This window comes from Tiliqua scincoides, chromosome 11 (assembly GCF_035046505.1).
Source record: "Tiliqua scincoides isolate rTilSci1 chromosome 11, rTilSci1.hap2, whole genome shotgun sequence".
NCBI classification, from domain to species: Eukaryota; Metazoa; Chordata; class Lepidosauria; order Squamata; family Scincidae; genus Tiliqua; species Tiliqua scincoides.
Window position 1 is genome coordinate 16,454,457 of NC_089831.1, and position 18,817 is coordinate 16,473,273.

Below are 18,817 nucleotides of genomic sequence, written 5' to 3' on the forward strand. Positions count from 1 at the left end.
ATATACTTTATCTCCCTTTGCGGGACTGTATAAACATTTTGCACACCCAAACCCAAAGATGTGAAGTCTGATGATAAAAATGCTGACACAATGGGAGCAAAATAAGAACACCATGAACCACATGGCAAAGCCAAACGGGTGCCTCAGGAAAGCTGCTCAGATCACTCTGCCTCATCTATTTTAGTCCCCTGTGACATTTAATCAATCAAGCAAGGTTGGGAGCAGACTGTGAAATAAAATCCTTAAAGATGCCTTCCATTTACCTTCTCTGCCACGACCAACAAAAAAGCAGGTTTGCAGGTGAGTGGGGAGAAGCCATCATGAACAAGAGCAGTAGATGATAAATGAAACCGTTTGAGAGAGGAAAATGAGCAGCTTCTCCCCCTCACCCACCTAAAAAAGTGATGCCTTCATTTAAAAACATATAGTTGAGAAGTCTAATCACAGAGCACTCAGCTGTGAGGTCTATCCATTATCAAAAGACTGCTAAAAACAGAGAGTGGAAGCCAGACTTGAAACCTGACTTAATAAATCAAAACTGACATGTGCTCCCAAACTGATATAAAATAGGCTCTTTAATGTCTGTGACCTGCATAAGTTCTATTCATTTTACTTTCTAAAATAATAGATGAATAGCAATCAAAAACAATCTATTCCCCTCTGGCAGGAGCCCTGCGTTTTCATTTTTCAAGTGGGCAGTAAGGTTGGCTGAAGAACTGTAATTCCTTAACAGGAGGCAAGACATGGGTACAGGATATAGGTGTGTGGAAGGGGCATAGATTAAGAACCTCAACAGGCCACCTCATGTCTGTTATAAATCCTTGCATCTGTAAAATGTGAAATCCCCAGAGATAATTTGCTGGTCTTATTGACCATTTCCACAGGGGTAGCTGCAGTCAACTGTAGCAGCAAAAACAATATAGAGGCCTTAAAGAGTAAACAAATGTATAGCTGCACTTCATTTCACTTCATGCATCTGATAAAGTACAGATAATCGCATCTAGATGTACTGATTTTGACATACAAATTATCTAGCTCTCTGCTGCACATACTAAAGCCAGGCTTAACTTCAGATCTATAAGAAAGGTGCAAGACTTTTTGGAAGCAACCAGGGGAACAAAAGTCTTGACCCAAATCCCAATTTCTTCTGAGTTTAGATCTCATCTTGTCGTTGTCTAAGTAAACCCACCTGACTGAGCAATTTACAAAGGTGGCAGGGTCTGTTACATTTAAATTAAGCTATGTTGGCAACCTTCAGTCTCGAAAGACTATGGTATCGCACTCCGAAAGGTGGTTCTGAAACAGCGTCTAGTGTGGCTGAAAAGGCCAATTCGGGAGTGACAGTCCCTTCCACACTGGGAGCAAGTGCAGTCTGTCCCTGGTCTGTCTCCCTGGCTATGGGCCTTCCTTCTTTGCCTCTTGGCCTCAGACTGTTGGCCAAGTGTCTCTTCAAACTGGGAAAGGCCATGCTGCACAGCCTGCCTCCAAGCGGGCCGCCCAGAGGCCAGGGTTTCCCACTTGTCGAGGTCCACTCCTAAGGCTTTCAGATCCCTCTTGCAGATGTCCTTGTATTGCAGCTGTGGTCTACCTGTAGGGCGCTTTCCTTGCACGAGTTCTCCATAGAGGAGATCCTTTGGAGATCCTTTGAGATCCGGCCATCATCCATTCTCACGACATGACCGAGCCAACGCAGACGTCTGTTTCAGCAGTGCATACATGCTAGGGATTCCAGCACGTTCTAGGACTGTGTTGTTTGGAACTTTGTCCTGCCAGGTGATGCCGAGAATGCGTCGGAAGCAGCACATGTGGAACCTATCAGGGCTTGAAGTGCCATCCTCCCAAATGGATTAAAAGAAGCCAGGGCAGTGTCCTACCTCTCCATTTCCAGGTTATCCTGATTCTAAGTGAGCTTGTCAGCTCACTCAGAGGGACGTTTACTTAGCAACTGGTTTATTTTTCATGCAAACTTTGCTGCTGAACTCAAGTTTATAAATTTGACTGTTAGTTGTCTCTCTTCTATTTTCCATTTATTGATTCAATAAACCCTTTCCTTGTTTTGAAGGAACCTGCATAGTTCCTTAAGTAAGAGAGAAGTCCTCCAAACCTCCTTAAGGGTCTACCCAGGGTGCTAGATAGGTGAGAGAGGAGGTAAAGGAGGTGTGTGTCTCTCTCAGTTACTTTCCTTTCCTCCTCTCCACAGGTAACTGAGTATTCAGAGCTGCTAGCTAACAGTCAGAGCCCAGACTGGGAGAAAAATGTGAAGCACTATACCTCTCCTATGGTCCTGGTGGCAGCAGCTGTGAATCGGCATACCTGTGTGTTTAAAAGTGACCCATGGTGTGGGGTGGAATGTTTGTCACAGAGAGGTGCTCTCTGCCTTCCTCCCAGTGTCACCCTTCAAGATCACTACACAAGACTAATTCAAAATAAAGGACATTTTAGGAGTCTAGAGCATTTCCAAAAGAGTATTTTGTTAGATTTGTGAGGGTTTTTAGGTGCACAAAACTATTATATTGTGCCATCCCCAAGATTCATCGCAAATGGAAGCGTTCTCTCTAGCTGGGGACAGTATTCCTCAGGGAGAATTATGTTAGTACTGTGAAGTTAGCAAAAAGCTCACAGATTTATCTTGCAGCAATGTTCCCTTCTTTCTTTTAAACAAGAGAGTTTTGTCTGTTATCAATTTCAATCAAATTATACGAAATACAGGACTGCGAAAAAGAAAAAGACTTAACTTGCTTTGTGTGTTTCTTCCAACACCCCATCTTTCAGCTTTCAGAAGGAATAAGACTTGATCTTTTCAAATGTAAATCAAGCAATTTGCAAAAAAGGAAAAAAAATACGTATTTTGGCGTTTAAGCAATGTGGCTTTCATAACAAACCTGGATTTTTATTGATTTTCTGAACTGTCATCTAACTGAGTTATCTATGGCTTGTAATTTGCAGCTTTAATGAGGAAGGATTCTTTTCATTTATAATGACTAGCAAAAACTCCTGATCTTGCACAATTTGGCTTGCATATCCTCCCATCTTCCCAATCTATGGCAAGCAGAAAAGAAAGCTTAGAAAACAGTTTTGCTTAGGTCTGTGACAATGGTTTTCAAATTTGCTCCCTTCAGCATACACTTTCTACCCAGTCCTGTTCAGTCATTTATTCTACAAACAATGAATTTGTAGGTGACACTGCAGTGAAAGGGGTCTACCCTGTGACTGTTCTTTAAAACATCTGTAGGGGACCCCACCCCCATGTGTACAGTGGTACATTCTTACGAACGTGGTTCCCAAACTGTGGGTCAGGATCCAGTGGCGGGCAACGACCTGATTTTGGCAGGTCACCAAAGCGTGATAGAAAGATCAGATAACTAAATGCCTCAAGCCCTAAGGCTATTCAACAATCAGATACTGTAGTTGTTAATTACTCTGCAAAGAGCTCAGCTCCTCCAGTTTGCAAGATACCTGCTAACTGCCCTGCATGGAACTGAGCTCCTGCAGTTTGCAAGCTTGTGTAAATACAGAAAGATAAAGTTTGAGGGTCTTTATTCTGGTCATTATTTATTTATTTAAAGAGATTTACACCCCATCTTTCCATCCCACTTAAGGGCCCTCAAGGTAGCTTACAACCGTATTTAAATACAATAAAAACAGTGCTAAAATATTAAAACCACAAAAACAATAAAACACAATTGGATCACAGATGAAAAGATAAATAAATATAATCTTTTTTTTTAGAGTCTGCTAAATCTAGGTGGGTACTGACAGAGTGTCGTTTTTAAAAGTCTCTACTCCTATCTTTCAGGCTCAAATATGATCATAAATACTGGCTTGCCCTTTAAGGTAGTTGTATGGATTATAGATATGACCTCTCAGTAAAAAATGTATACACTTTTCTTTCACCATTCACAAAAGGTGCAGAATGCAAATCAGATGAGATTTTTCAGCTTCCCTTGATAATTTTAAAATGGTTACAGTTCAGCCTTGTTTAATTTCTTCTTCCTAATTCATGTACTATCATACCGTAAATAAATCTTCTACAGCCATGGATTGTACCTGCCTGTGGAAACAGACTGAACTCAAGAAAAGTTTATGATAAAGTAAATTTGTTAGCTTTTACCTGCCACAAGATACTGTTGCTTTTCTTCTTCTTGGCTGACAATTCTCTCTCTCTTTTTAGAACAGAAACCCATTAGCTTGTTGAAATACCCATCCAGATATTGTCAATAACAAACTGGATGCCAACAGTGCATTTCACACACGCACTCCCTGTCTTCAGAGAATCTTACTGGAAATAAAGTCTGACTTCCTTTAAATCATTGACAGTTTCTTGATTAGCAGCTTTCTCACATTGACAGATAACCAATAGAAATGAACAACCATTCTATTTTAGCAAGAAGTGCCTAGGCCAGGGTTAATTCTAATCTTTGCTTGCACTGGCATTTCAAAGTGTCTGGACATGTTGCAATCTAGCTGTGGGAGGCACAAGCCCCTCTTGCTTCTCCCTCATTAGGGGATCATAAAGTTGGAAGGGACCAAAAGGATCATCAAGTCCAACCCCTGACGAGGCAAAGCTGTCCACAAGCTGCAGCATCCTGATAGAGAGCTAAACAGCATCTACTTAAAAGGCCTCTAACGATCTACCACCTTCCAAGGCAGACAGTTTCAGTGTTGAACAGTTTATACACCGTTTTGATTGCGCTGTCTTAGCCAAAGGTGCTACTCCTTCAAGTCTGATGGAACATATGCACTGGCCTATGCTCCCCCCCCCAATAATATACTTCATTGTTTGACATCGACAATGACACTGTTCTGTAGGATCTTTGGTCTCTAATTGTCTTCTTGGGCTTTGCTTGCACTGTTGTGACCATTTTTCACATTTCCTCACATGATGAAATTGTTGTTACATCCCTTGAGCACTCTGATGGAATACAAAGCACAGAATACGCATGTTTAATAAAAAAGTAAAATTAAGACTTCAACAGTGTTAAGTGGATGGGGAGGGTTGGATGACAAGCTTGGGCAGTAGTCCTTGTTGTGAAAACTAAGGTGATAGCTTCTTTAAAAGATTTTTACCCTGCCTTTTCTCTGCTGGAGCAGATACCCACGACAGCTTACAATTTACAGCTAAATATACAATATATAAAAACAATAAATAAAATAAAAAATGAAACTATTTGGAGGAGGGTAAACAATCTACACTCAAGGAACTGCTAGAGAGGCACAGGATGCAGACAACCCATGACCCAAATGTCAGACAGATCAAAAATGTTTTGTTCATATCAAACATATTTTAACACTTTAATCTCAAGGTGTGGAGGGTTTTCAACATATAGAAAAACTTTTCTGCAAACGCTGTTTATCCCCAATCGAGATTTGCAATGAAATGCTATTTCTTGCAACTCAAAATTCCTTTCCCCAGCAGCTCATTGGAGATACTGCTTCATTTCTGGCTCCAGTCAAGCAACTAACGCAGGGCTTTCCAGACTCTGGCCCACGGGCCAGATCTAAAGCCCTGCCTTCCCGCCCCCACCCCAACACATGAACAGCACTAACCGTTCCATGGGGGAGTCTTCTTCCTCCACCACCAATCTTCCCAAATTGCACTCTGGTCCTCCGCTTCTAGGTTATGTCACCCCCAGGACCCACTGTGCCCAGATTTCTGGACAGATGTGGCTGGTTGAGGAGGGCAGCTTGGGGGAGATTGGCGGCACAGAAGGAAGGCTCCCCAGAAGAATGGTAAGAGTTGGTCGCACCAAAGATGCCTTTCCCAGCATGCAGCTGTCTCCCAGTTTGGAGACCACTATCCTAATGCGAACACACACATCTTCCTTCTGCAAGTGATCCTACAAAGACTTCCTGTGTATGATGTTGCAACTTCCAGTCTGGTGAGGAATTAGAAGAGTTTGGGCAAGGTGTTACAAGCATGAAAACTGCATGGGCTCAAGAGCTCTTACAGCCAATTGGGAAAAGAGCAACTTAAGCTGTCAAACTCCTTTCTCAGCCTACCTAATTGGGAGGATTTTCCTTTGGGAAATGGAACCACGTTAATGTATAGAATGCCTCTCTGACCCAAATATGTCAGCTTTGAATGGTGAGACAAGAGGGAGTAAGTTAAGGGGTATGCTGGGGAGAATAAAGAGGGGGTGGGGTAGTGTTGTTTTTTTTCTCCTCTTCCATTTTGAGATGAAGGCCTTTGTCCCCAAAGCTCTGCTTTGGCTATTACTGAGACAGCAAAACAGACCAGGGAGAGTTTAGTTCCCTGATTTGCACAAATTTCTTAGTATGCATGTCAGAAGAAGGGGTCTTTCTTCTCTGTTTCATACACATTTGCAAACTCCTGCCATGATTTGCTTTGGTTAGTTGATCCTCTTTAACATACAAAACAAAAAGTTGTTTGTGTGCAGGAAGGACAACAACAATAACATCTGAATCTTTAAAAACTGTACACAGTTGTGACCCAAATTTGCCAGACAACCAGGGCAAGCAACTAAGGGAAAAGCACAGCATACAGCCTGGCTGTGATTTGGGTTCTCATTTTCTTCTTGTGCACTTTGGGGTCTGTCACTAAAATGAGGCTATTTTCCTCTTGCATATTTGTTTTACTTCGATACTTGCCCTCCGCTTTCCAAATGGTTAAGGCAGTGTTTCTCAATCTGTTGGTCAGGACCCACAAGGTGGGTCATGAGCCAATTTCAAGTGGGTCCCCATTCATTTCAGTATTTTATTTTTAATATATTAGACTGGTATGCGACTGCATTGGGAAAAATTTTACAGACCTGTACTTTTAACAAGCTACTATGTTTATTCTATTAACAATGACAGTAAATGGGACTTACTCCTGGGTAAGAGTGGATAGGATTGCAGCCCAGGATTGTCAAAAATTTTCCTTGATGATGTCACTTCTGGTCATGACATCACTTCTCGTGCATCCTCAGAGATTCTCATTCTAAAAAGTGGATCCTGGTGCTGAAAGTGGGAGAACCCCTGGGTTAAGGCTTTGCATACATACTGTACATACAAAAGACCTTAAGAGTTACAAACTAAGTAAAAACACCAGCCATTAAAATCCTGTAATAGCAAATTTAAAAGTTATTTGACAGGCACAAAGTAAAGAAAAAAGAATGCTAAACAGAATAAACCAACTCTTAAAAAGCAGATAAAAAGTGAAGTTGGGTTTCCCCACAACAGCCCTGCTCAGAGGTCAGAAATGGAGCAAGTACAATACACTGAGGACAAACTGGAATTCAGAGTTTCTAAGAAGCTTATCTATATAAGGATCCATGTGACCAGCATTATATATAAATTGGGTTGCCATTATCTTGTGAGCAACTTTCACTGTCTGGGATCTGTGATCCAGGTGTATAATACAAACACCAACATGCTAACAAACTGGATCTTATTTGGTAATAAAAACAAACTGAACTGAGTAGGACATTTTAAGATTTGCATAGCATCAGGCTGAAAGTCACAGTCTTCTGCTCTTAAAAGTTTCAGTACGACTGGTGAACATTTAATCACTAACATCTCCGACAACAAAACTGCAAGTAGCACGTCTGGGGATGATTTGTGCCAGAAGCTTAGAAATGTCACTGTCATTCAAAGCAGTCAGTCCTGGGGTAAATGGTCTGACTCGCTATATGGCACCAGCTCTCAGCTCCAGATTGATGTCTATAAGCACTGATGATGGAGCCTACAAGTGACAAGAACAGACGCCAGTTCTGGTTTTCGGATATGCTGTTTCCAAGATAACTGGCTTGACTCTTTCACACATTGCACTTGTTATTAAGGTACGTACTGAAAGAGTGAGTGAGTTGGCTCTACGTATAGTATATAAATGGGCAAAAATTAGAGATATTTGAAAACGGTGTTATTTAATTTACTCAGAAGAAAGCCTGTTGTGTTCAGTTGGGCTGTAATTCTATCCTACTCACCAGAAACAAACACCTCTAGCAATACAGACAGTTCCCATTGTGTGCTAAGTTCCTGTAAACCCTAGCGGATAGCAAATTCACAGATAAACCATTGATCCTATGGGATCCATAGGGTTAAGTACAAGGGGTACCCTGGGGGGGAGGGCCACCATATCTGCCATCATAAGAATCCAGCAGAGACCATTAGGAAGTGCCAAAAAATCTCTGAATGCTGCAGAGACCTTCCAGAGGCAGCAGGGACCTCCAGCAAATGACCTGCAGAAGACCATTCTGAAGGTCCCTGCAGCCTCTGGAAGGTCTCTGCATAGCAGATCATGAGAACAGAAGCATAGATAACGAGAGAAGGTAGCAATTCTGCCCCTCACGGGTAAGCGAATTTGCAGATAACGAATTTGCATATAAAGAGGACTAATTAATTTTGCAGCTTGATTTTCCATCTTTGTCAGCCATGAGAAGCAATGCTGTGTCAAGAGTTTCATCATTAGGGCTTCCCACTTCCAAGGAAGAAAGTCAACCTTGATACAGAGAGGAAGCACACAACTTTTCTTCCTGCTGAAGCAGGAGGCTCAAATAAAAGACAGTTCTGCCTCATTGCCACTCCACAATCCTTGATGCTCAAGTCTCTTCTGGAACCAACAAAGAGATGCACGTGCCAACGCTGGCAAGCTTACAACTGAACTGACAGATGTTTTCCTCACCTTGCTGCCAATTTAGTTAACAACCTCCCATCCACTGGAACAGATCAGCGGGGAAGCTGACAGCGGTATAATGAGTTTACGAGTTGCTGCATAGCTTTACAGTCTCTCACTGCTTAAACTGGAAGCAAAGGACTCAGGAAATCCAAAGAGACAAGGGGACCTCCTTGGCTTTTGAGGAAGTTCCACACTTCCAAACCTGCAGGAGTCTTGGAGAACTTTCAGAAAAACTGTACTTAAAACCCACTGGTAAGCTCACTTCAAAGTAATTTGGTTCAAATCCACCACTGTGTCTACCTGGCACTCAAGGTGTTTGAAAGCTGAGGGCTATTTAGCAAGACAGAATACCTGAAGCACCTAGCCTTGCTCTCAGGTTTTAAACAAGACCCACTTGAATTTAAAAAAGCAGATTAAAGATTATGTGGATATCAGTTTTCCTGCTCCAAAAGCCAAAACCCTTGCAACAAAGAAGTAACAAATTCACAAATAGGATTTGTGTGCATCCTTCCCAAAGAAATCCAAACAAAGCCTAGCAGCTCGTTGCACAAGAAACAGAATAGTTAAGTAACTTAGGGCACAATCCTAACCCCTTATGTCAGTGCTTTCCAGCACTGACGTAAGGGCAATGCAGCTCTGTGGTAAGGGAACAAACATTCACTTACATTGAGGAGGCCTCCGTGAGTGACATCCGACTGCAGGATGCAGCACATGTCCCATTGACACCACTATGTCTGTGCTGGAAAACACTGACATAAGGGGTTAGGATTGTGCCCTCAGTCACTTAGGGCGCAATCCTAACCTCTTATGTCAGTGGTTTCCAGCACTGACATAAGTGCAACGCAGCTCTGAGGTAAGTAAACAAACATTCCCGTACTTTGAGGAAGACTCAGTGAGTGACACCCAACTGCAGGATGCAGCACATGTCCCATTCACACTGCTATGCCAGCGCTGGAAAGCACTGACATAAGGGGTCAGGATCGCGCCCCCACATAATCATTAAAAGCTAAGTAAAATTGGTTGCTTGGATAGAAGACCAAGACCAAGAGGCAGCTGGTATTTCTATGCAAAGGAATACAGTGTGGTCAGCTGGTAAAAAAAAAAAAAAACAGATAACATTCTTGAGAAGCTGGTCTGAAGCTTTGTTGCAGCTGCCTGGGAAAAGCTTGGAAAGTTCAAGAGCCGGCACCCAGGATGACGACTGCACTATGAAGGGATTGGTTGGCAACCTTCAGTCTCGAAAGACTATGGTATAAGCCTACAGCACCCGGTATTCCCAGGTGGTCTCCCATCCAAGTACTCACTAGGCCTGACCCTGCTTAGCTTCCAAGATCAGATGAGATTGGGCATCTGCAGGGTAACAGTTGCTGCTATGAAGCACCTGCAGAAATGGAGGTTCTATGAGATTGTCTCATGGAATACTACTTGCAAAAATACCATTGAAAAATGGATTTATGTTCAGCCTGCCTATATAAACTGCCTTGAGTCTATTGAGAAAGGTGTTGTATAAATAACATAATAAATAAATAAAAATGTGTTCACTAATAGGGAGCAATGTGGAATAAGATCTCTGCTTTTCTGACAAGCAGATAAAACAACTAAGACACCCCATGCACTTTTAAAATGCTTCCTTCTTTTTTTAATATAAAGGATGAAATCCCATTAATAATTGTGTTTACACTACACAACTATGATTTAGAAATGGTAAAAAAATCAAGGATGCATGAAATTTCGCACATCGCACATTTGAGAAGATTAAAGGCGCACAAATGTGAAATGACAGCATTCAGAAAGGGGGAACTATTTGTGAATATAATAACTGGAAAAGTTTCCCACGCCATTAACAAAAGATATTGGCCTTGGTCCAAATGAAGTCATGGGCAACTAGTCATTGATAATAACAGGTGGCCCTGAGTCTGTACAGGTGCATCTCCATTAAGTAAAAATCCAGTAAGCTCAATGGACCTTGAATGAGCATAATTAGGGTGGTGGATGTGCATTCATAAAAAAAAATAGCTATGCTGGATCCAAATTTGACACCCACATTTAATTACTAACGCTTAGGGATTTTTTTTATTTTTTTATTTTTTGCTCAGTTATGACTGTGATTGTTGGGCTGTGAAGCAGCTTATTGTAGCTTTAATTGCCTCCTCGGTTCAGACTTTTTAGAACACATTTGATGCCAAGTTCTTAATTTTAACTGAGGGCTAGAAACTTTTTTCAACCCACACATACAAAAAATAGAGCTAAAGTTCTTTATACGGTGGGGCCCCGTATCTGTAGATCCTTTATCGGTGGATTCACTTATCCATGGATTGGGTCCACGAATCCCTCATGCCCACCCCCTCTGAGGCGGTTTCAGTTAACTGCAGGGGGTTCTAGAATGGAACCCCTGTGGATACCTGAGCATGCCCTTATTCTATATATCTCTTCTCCTGCCATTTGTCTTTACCCTGACCCCATATCCCATAAGCAAATCCTTCCTACAAACAGAACATTAGTACATGTCTCGAGATCACCAGCTGGAAACAACTCAGCTGAATAATTCCGTGTATCTGTCATGATATAGCCCTGACAGTATAGCAAGGTGAACATTTGCAGAGGGGTGTCTTTATTGCAGTGAGTTTGGAGCCAATCATCCATCCCTTGCCATCCTTAACTCATGGCTCCAGTCAGCAAGAAAGAAAACCCCACAGCTTTCAAACCATGTAGCCATTTCACCTAATAATCACCCGGCTAGAAAATTAAAGCTCAAAACCTCTGTCAATGAGTAAGTTAATTTCAACACACATACACACATGCACAGTAAATTAATAAATTCCCCCTGAATCCATAATAGATACATCTTTGTTCAGCTACAGAACTTTGATATAAATTGTAGCTTTTTAGGCCTGGTTGTCAAACTCACAATATATATCATCCAAGAGTGGGTATAGAGTTCGAAAGTACATATAATAATATAATTAAGATGGCTTGACAAGAATGTATTTTAAAAAGTATAAAATACCTGCAGGTATAATAGGTTCATAAAGTCTGTCAGATTTACTTCTGCAGTGAAGAAGCTTAAAATGTTTTACTTTAATGTAATGCAAATTGAGGCAAGGATATTCACATAACACAACCCATTCAGAAGGTGGGGGTGGAAGGGGAAAAAATTGACAAAATGAGCAAAACGGATTTTTAAAAAGAGAGTAAAGTACAGGCCAAGCAAGACATTAAACTTTCCAGGTGAGCAGCTTGGTGGATCAAACAAACAGACTGCCAAGCAAGTCAGGCTTGTTTATTGAACACACCAATTTGAAATGCATTTCTTTAAAGACAGTTGCAAAAGAGTAACAACCATATACCCTTTTTTCCTTTTTACTACAACTAAAACAGTGCCTCTTCCCTTCCTATCTCATTGAAAAAGCTTCTGATACAATACTTAAATGAGAGCAAATTTTGTGGTTGTTGTTTAGGTAATTACCAGTGACATCTCTTTACAAGGTACTAAATAGAGGTTACAGAGGGCAGGTGGGTGGAGAGCAACAAAAAAAAAAAAAAAAGAAGAAGAGCATTTTGTAAGAAAATAAAATTGCAAAGATTCCTTGCAATATGCTTAGGCCTAATCCTGAACCTGATAAACCAGAAACAAGTCTTCTTTTTATTTCTCCAGTTTCATTAACAAACTAAAAACCAAGAATACTTAATGCGCATATGGTGATTTACTTGGAAGCCTGCTAACAGTCCCAGTGAATATCAAGCTATGAGCAGAGATGTTTGAAAATGGTGTTATCCATTTTACTCAGTGCTTAGTAAGACTTAGGGCATAATCCTACACACCAGAAACAAACACCTCTAACTATTAGGTCTTCAAGCAGGGCTGGCCTTAGAAGGTATGGGGCCCAGTTCTGCAACATTCTTGCAGGAGGCCCCTTGCTGCACGATACTTCCAGGGACCCCCCTTGCTGTGGGCCCCCCCACTTACCCATGATGAGTGGCCTGAGTAAGGCAGGAAGTAGATTGGCAGTGATGAACTGATGTCAGAGCATCACTGCCTACTGCTTCCAGAGTGGCCCAATTTCAGGTCAACTGGAAGAGGCAGTGAGCAGGAGAACTCTGCAAGAGCTCTGCTCATCATGTTGACCTATGAATGGAGGGTCACCTCCAGGCAAGGTGCCACCTGTGGCTGCAGGCTGCCCGCTCCCTGCTACAGTGCCCTCCACCAGTACAGGGCCCAAATTGGGTGATATCACCAAAATCACACTAAAGACCATCCTGTCTTCAAGGGAAAAGAGGCTGAAAGGAAAAAAACATGCCCCCAAAAGGACCAGGATGCTCATGTTAGGCTATTTTCCCCTCTCCTGGGGGGGGGGGGGGGAGTTGTTGCCCACAAGAAAGGATCTGCAAATCAGTGAGAGAGTTCATCTTTTGCATGCAGAAGGTCCTGGGTTCAATCTCAACACTAGCTAAAGGATCAGGAAGCACAAGCTAGGAAGAACCTCTGCTTATATCCCTGGAGCATCACTTGCAGTCAGAGTAAACAACACTAAAATAGACAGATCAATGGCTTTACTCAGTATACAGCAGCGTCCCATGTTTATTCCACATCTTTAAGACTTGAGGGAATCTGCTCAACTGAAATTCCCTCACCCCATAAGAACAGCCCTGATCGATCAAGCCATAGGACCATCTAGTCCAGCTTCCTGTATCTCACAGTGGCCCACCAAATGCCCCTGGGAGTACACCAGATAACAAGAGACCTGCAAGTCTTCCTGGGAATTGTAGTTAAGAACATAAGAACAGCCCCGCTGGATCAGGCCATAGGCCCATCTAGTCCAGCTTCCTGTATCTCACAGCGGCACACCAAATGCCCCAGGGAGCACACAAGACAACAAATCCCATATTTCAGATGTGATCATTCCACAAGTGCACTTCCATTCCTGACCAACTCATCACTTGTAATTATCGTTGGGCAAGAAACTGACAGCCCAGTCCTAACAGGTCTGGCCCTGCCATGATATGGCTGCTGCACGGAGGCAGCTGGAGGTTACCTCAAGGCAAGGGAGCATGTGTTCCCTTACACCAGGGGTGCCCAAACCCTGGCCCTGGGGCCACTTGTGGCCCACAAGGCTTCTCAACGCGGCCCTCAGGGAGCCTCCAGTCTCCAATGAGCCTCTGGCCCTCTGGAGATTTGCTGGAGCCCACACTGGCCGGACACAATTACTCTCAGTGTGAGGGCAACTGTTTGACCTCTCGCATGAGCTGTGGGATGACCTCCACTGCTTGCTGTTTCATATCTGTGATGCAGTAGCAAAGGAAAGGCCAGCCTTGCATTGTGCAAGGTCTTTTATAGGCCTTGAGCTATGGCAAGACCTTCATTCATTCATATAAGTTCATCTTTAATATATTCATTTATGTAAACTTATGTAAATTTATTCAAATTTAACATCCAAATTAATTCCTTCTTCCCCCCCCCCGGCCCCTGACACAGTGTCAGAGAGACGATGTGGCCCTCCTGCCAAAAACTTCGGACACCCCTGCCTTACACTGTATCAGGCCTCAGCAGCTGCTATGGGTCTATTCAAATCCATGCCAGCTCAGTTACTGGTACAGAACCAAATAACCCTGTGAAGGACTTTCAGACCCAAGATGGTGGATAAGATCCACTGGCAGTCTCTGCCACCTGGGCCTGAACCACACTCCTCCCTGTCCACCCCCTGACCCATTTTACCCACCATCCCCCCACCCCAGAATGCCCCTGTGCTGCTCATCAACAAACTCATCACTGACAGCTCCCGGGGTCTCTCCAACCATTGTGGAGGCCCAGTGCCATGTTTTATGGTACTTTCACAAAGCCATCTCCCTGGCAGCACAAGCAAGACAGGCATTGCAGAAAGGTTTGCTCAGGCCCTGAGGGTGCAATCCTAACCAATGTTCCGGCACTGGCATAGCTGTGCCAGTGCGGCATGTGCTGCATCCTGCAGTTGGGGGAGGAGCAATCATGGAGGCCTCCTCAAAGTAAGGCAATGTTTGTTCCCTTACCTCGGAGTTGCATTGCCCTAATGTAGGAGCTAGAAAGTTGGTTAGGATTGCACCCTAAGGCTTATAAATAAATAAAAAAATCATTACCCTGAACAGTAAGTCTGGAGTATTATCCCCATATGGGGGATAGAGAAGATGGGGATACTAAGATAGAAAAGAGGAAATGGCTTGCCAAAGACCACTTAAAATGTATTCATGATCAAGGTGGAATTTGAAACAGGAATTCCCCACCTCACATTCTTGGCCACTGTGCTCAACTAAGCCTGTCCTCTGGCTACAAAATGGACATTATTCAGAACAGCATGTGTTGTACAATCTGCTTGGCTGGCTGCCTTTGGTGAGCTGAAAGGTGTCCAAGGGGGGGGGGGGAATGTAATTTTTACTCAAGATGTTTTACAACCCTTCTTCATGGGCTGCAAGAAGTCAAGCACCCTACTGGGTGGTTCTCAACAGATCCGGCATTTAAGGTTTGCAGTTGTGTCCGTCCGTCCGTCCCCCACCCTTCCTTCTCATGAACCTCGTTTATCACAGCATGAATTTAGAATTGTTTTATTTCACTGTCTTTTTTGCTAGCTTTCGGCAGACAAGCAGGGGACAGGTTTGTCCTCACAACAGGTGTCAAGAGAAGCCAATTACAGTGAGGTATTCTTTAGTCAACAAGGAACAAAGATGACAGCAGTAGAGCAGAAAGATGGGTGGAATGAAAATCAAGGTGTTTCCTAAGTGCCAAGAGGAAAAACAAGACATGCGAACCTTATTAGTCCTTCTCTAGCATGGATGCATGCACGAGAGAGAGAGAGAGAGAGAGAGAGAGAGAGAGAGAATGACTGTCAGTCTACAAAGGCAGCTCTGCAGGTAAGAACTTGGCCTCAAGAGGCAGATTTAAGGTCAAAATTGTTCATTACACTAAATTTGCCATTAGAAGTAGGGCTTAAACTTGGAAATCAACCTTTCAAGCTCCAAATTACGTTTGTGGAACCAGCCACAGGGAATAGGGGGAATGAAGGGGTATTAAAATAAAGACGGCAACATGAACTTCCACACCTTCTGTGCCAAATTGCACTCCTTGTGGATGTTTTGGAAGTTAAAAAGGACTTCTTCCTGCTTTAACTCAATTGGTTAGGGGTGGTTTTAAGGTAGTTTAGCTCTTAGCATGTAAAATTCAGATCTTCTAGGAACCAAGAGAAAGCTCCTTATGACAACCCTGTGTTGTGTTATTACCCCCACACGGCAGGTGGGGAATTGAAACTAGGAGAGAACAGCTTACCTAAGGACATCTCACTTATTGCAAAAGTGAGATTTGAAACGACCAAGTCCCAATGTGCAGCAATATTATTTAGAGCCCAATTCTGTCCTTCCCCCCTCCCCGATAGTTCGTCTGTGTCAAAAAGGAGTGTGCTCTGTGTGTGTGTGTGTGTGTGTGTGTGTGTGTGTGTGTGTGAGAGAGAGAGAGAGAGAGAGAGAGAGAGAGAGAGAGAGAGAGAGAGAGAGAGAGTCAAACTAAGAATCTTCAGAGGGGAAAGGGGATTACAATCCCCTTACCTCTCTGTAAGCCTCCCACTCTGCAGTGGATCTCCTTGGACCTGCAAAGCTGAAGAGAGAAAGGGGGCAGGGTGGTTGCAAAAATGGAGGCTAGGATCTGGCACGCACCATTGCTGCCGAATCCACCCAATCCCTCAGCCTCTCTGCCCCTCCATCACTGCCCTGTTTTCCCCATCCCTACCCCTGCCTTATCGGTTCCGGCAAAAGCAAAGTCCCAGGAGTGCTGCCTTCTCTTGAAGCAGTGCTCCTAAATGGTTGTCAACAGAGTGCTACACAGTCTGTCAACAGCCATTTTACCATAAGCAGAACCTCTTCCGCTATCATAAATGGCCGCATATGACAGCCCAATGCAAAATAGGATTGGGCTGTCCATCACCACACTAGCTCGCTGCACATGCTCTTCTTCAAAAATATGGATGAGCGTTATGGACAAGACTGTTTATCCTCTCTCCCTCTGCAACCTTTTTTGATAGCAGGTAGGATAATCTGTGGTAATCTTTAATGTGCATTATCTCACTTCTCTAAAGGGAAGCTTCCACTTTAATGTTTTCAAAAGGTAATGCTTCCACCTGTCATTGGTAATTAAGAATCTACTAAAATCCAATCTTATGAACAACGGCTACAAAAATAAACTGTTTACATTCAGGATTCTTTCCTTCTGCACACTTGGCCCACTGGCCTTCCCTATCAGAGTTACTGCTTTAAAAAAAAAAAAAAAAGGCCTTTTTCTCCCTTGTTTTGGCCTTTATTGGCAATCCATTCTCATTAAGCTCAACACATTTGTCTTCATAATGTGTACATCACAATTACAATATCAAAGGATTTGTATCTACATAATAAAAATGATCTATAGAGCACCACAAAGGAAAGCATAATCCTGGTCCTCAATTGTTAATTATGTGAATAGGAAGCACCACTATTTCAAAGGTGCACCTGCAGGTCCCCTTCGGTACCTTTTAAAACAACCAACAATGCAGAATTTTAGGTACGATTCTTCCAATCTTTCTATGCTAGCAATTTACAGGAGTACTGGCTATTTGCAATTGACACATTTATCTCAAATGCACTGGGCTACTCAAACAAGGGCCCAATCCAATCCAAATTTGCAGTGCCGGCGCAACTGTGCCAATTGGGCATGCACTGCATCCTGTGGTGGAGAGGCACTCACAGAGACCTCCTCAAGGTATTGGAACATTTGTTCCCTTACCTTGGGGCTGCATTGCGGCTGCATTGGTGCTAGAAAGTTGGATGGGATTGGGCCCCAAATTGGTTATTCAAAATTTCATGTCATGAGAATACATGAATGTCAGATTATGATCCGAGTTTTAGGTTAAATCTTTTCTGCCTTTCTGTGCTAGCAATTTACAGGCACAACTGGATATTTGCGGTGGGTTCATTTAGGTCACTGTTTAATGCTGCCCCTTGCCTTTTCTGCAGCCAATAGCTTAACAATATTTCAAAGAAATCAAATGCCCTAAGGGGGATGTATGGCTAAAACTTGAGTTTTTACAGTTTCAACATTTTCCTTAAAGGTTCCTAACTTGTAACGGCTGAGGCCAGTACCTGCCATCCACGATGAGAACTTGGGCCCAAGCAAAAACGGAAAGGCCAGGCCCATCTCATGCTATCTCTGCCGTGGAGAAGCATCTCTCTGCCCAGCCTTCGGCAACAGCCTGGGAGTGCCCCTCATTGGCCGGTGATTGATACGTCTGGCCAATTAGCACCCCGCCCCCCCAATACAATCTCCCTATTCTAGCCCAATACTCTCCCGACCCTAGACCTTCTCCACATCCCTGCACCATTCTACAAAATATGCAAGTCTATTTTATTTTGTGCACTTTAATAAAATGATTCCTGCACTTAGCTTGGTGTACTCCTTTCCTCCAATCTCTAAAAGAACTGTAGAGGCTGTGGGCTGGCCTGAAACATACCTCTTCCATGTTTCTGGAAGAATTGCAAATATGAAGATACATCCAAGAGAGCATTATAGAGGAGAAAATCAAGGCTGCTACAAAACATCTTGAACAGCCATTTCCTGTCATTTTGGGCTGCTCAAAATTTCGTATCGTGAGAATCATGAATGTCAGATTATGATCTGAGTCAGGAAGAAGGAAATGGAGACAGTACTCAGATCATGATATAGTTATTATTAGGAACATTTATATCTCACTTTTAAAAAATCATAGTGGTTTACATAGCAAAATAAGTATATAAATGGTGCCTTACTCCAAAAGGGACCCCAATCTAAAACAAGGTAGAAGACCAGCAAACAGCCACTGGGGAGCCAGAAAGCTCTGTTATGTCTGGAACATCACACATTGGGCAAACATGCACACCATACCATACCAGATACAGAAACCAGAGTAAACTCCACATGCACCAGTCTTTAAAAATGCTGCAGTGAATTACCCATTTGAAAGCCATGGCCAAGTATCCTTGTGGCTTCCATTGTTTCCTTTTTCTGTTCTTGGGTTTGCCCATGAACAAAAATCTCAGTTTGTGGCATTCACAACACCAAAGAGCTGAAGTATAACTGCCCCCAAAGTGATGTTGATCAGAGGAAGCAACAGAAGACCATTAAATAAAAGTGACTTTTCTAATTGTCTGGCAGCCCAATCCTATGCATGTCTACTC

At 42.9% G+C, this 18,817-nt stretch overlaps 1 pseudogene; it reads right to left on the reverse strand.

Annotated features, from left to right (window-relative positions):
* Positions 1-9,872: 9,872 nt before the first annotated feature.
* LOC136662970 (5S ribosomal RNA) lies at positions 9,873-9,992 on the reverse strand (annotated as a pseudogene).
* Positions 9,993-18,817: the final 8,825 nt, after the last annotated feature.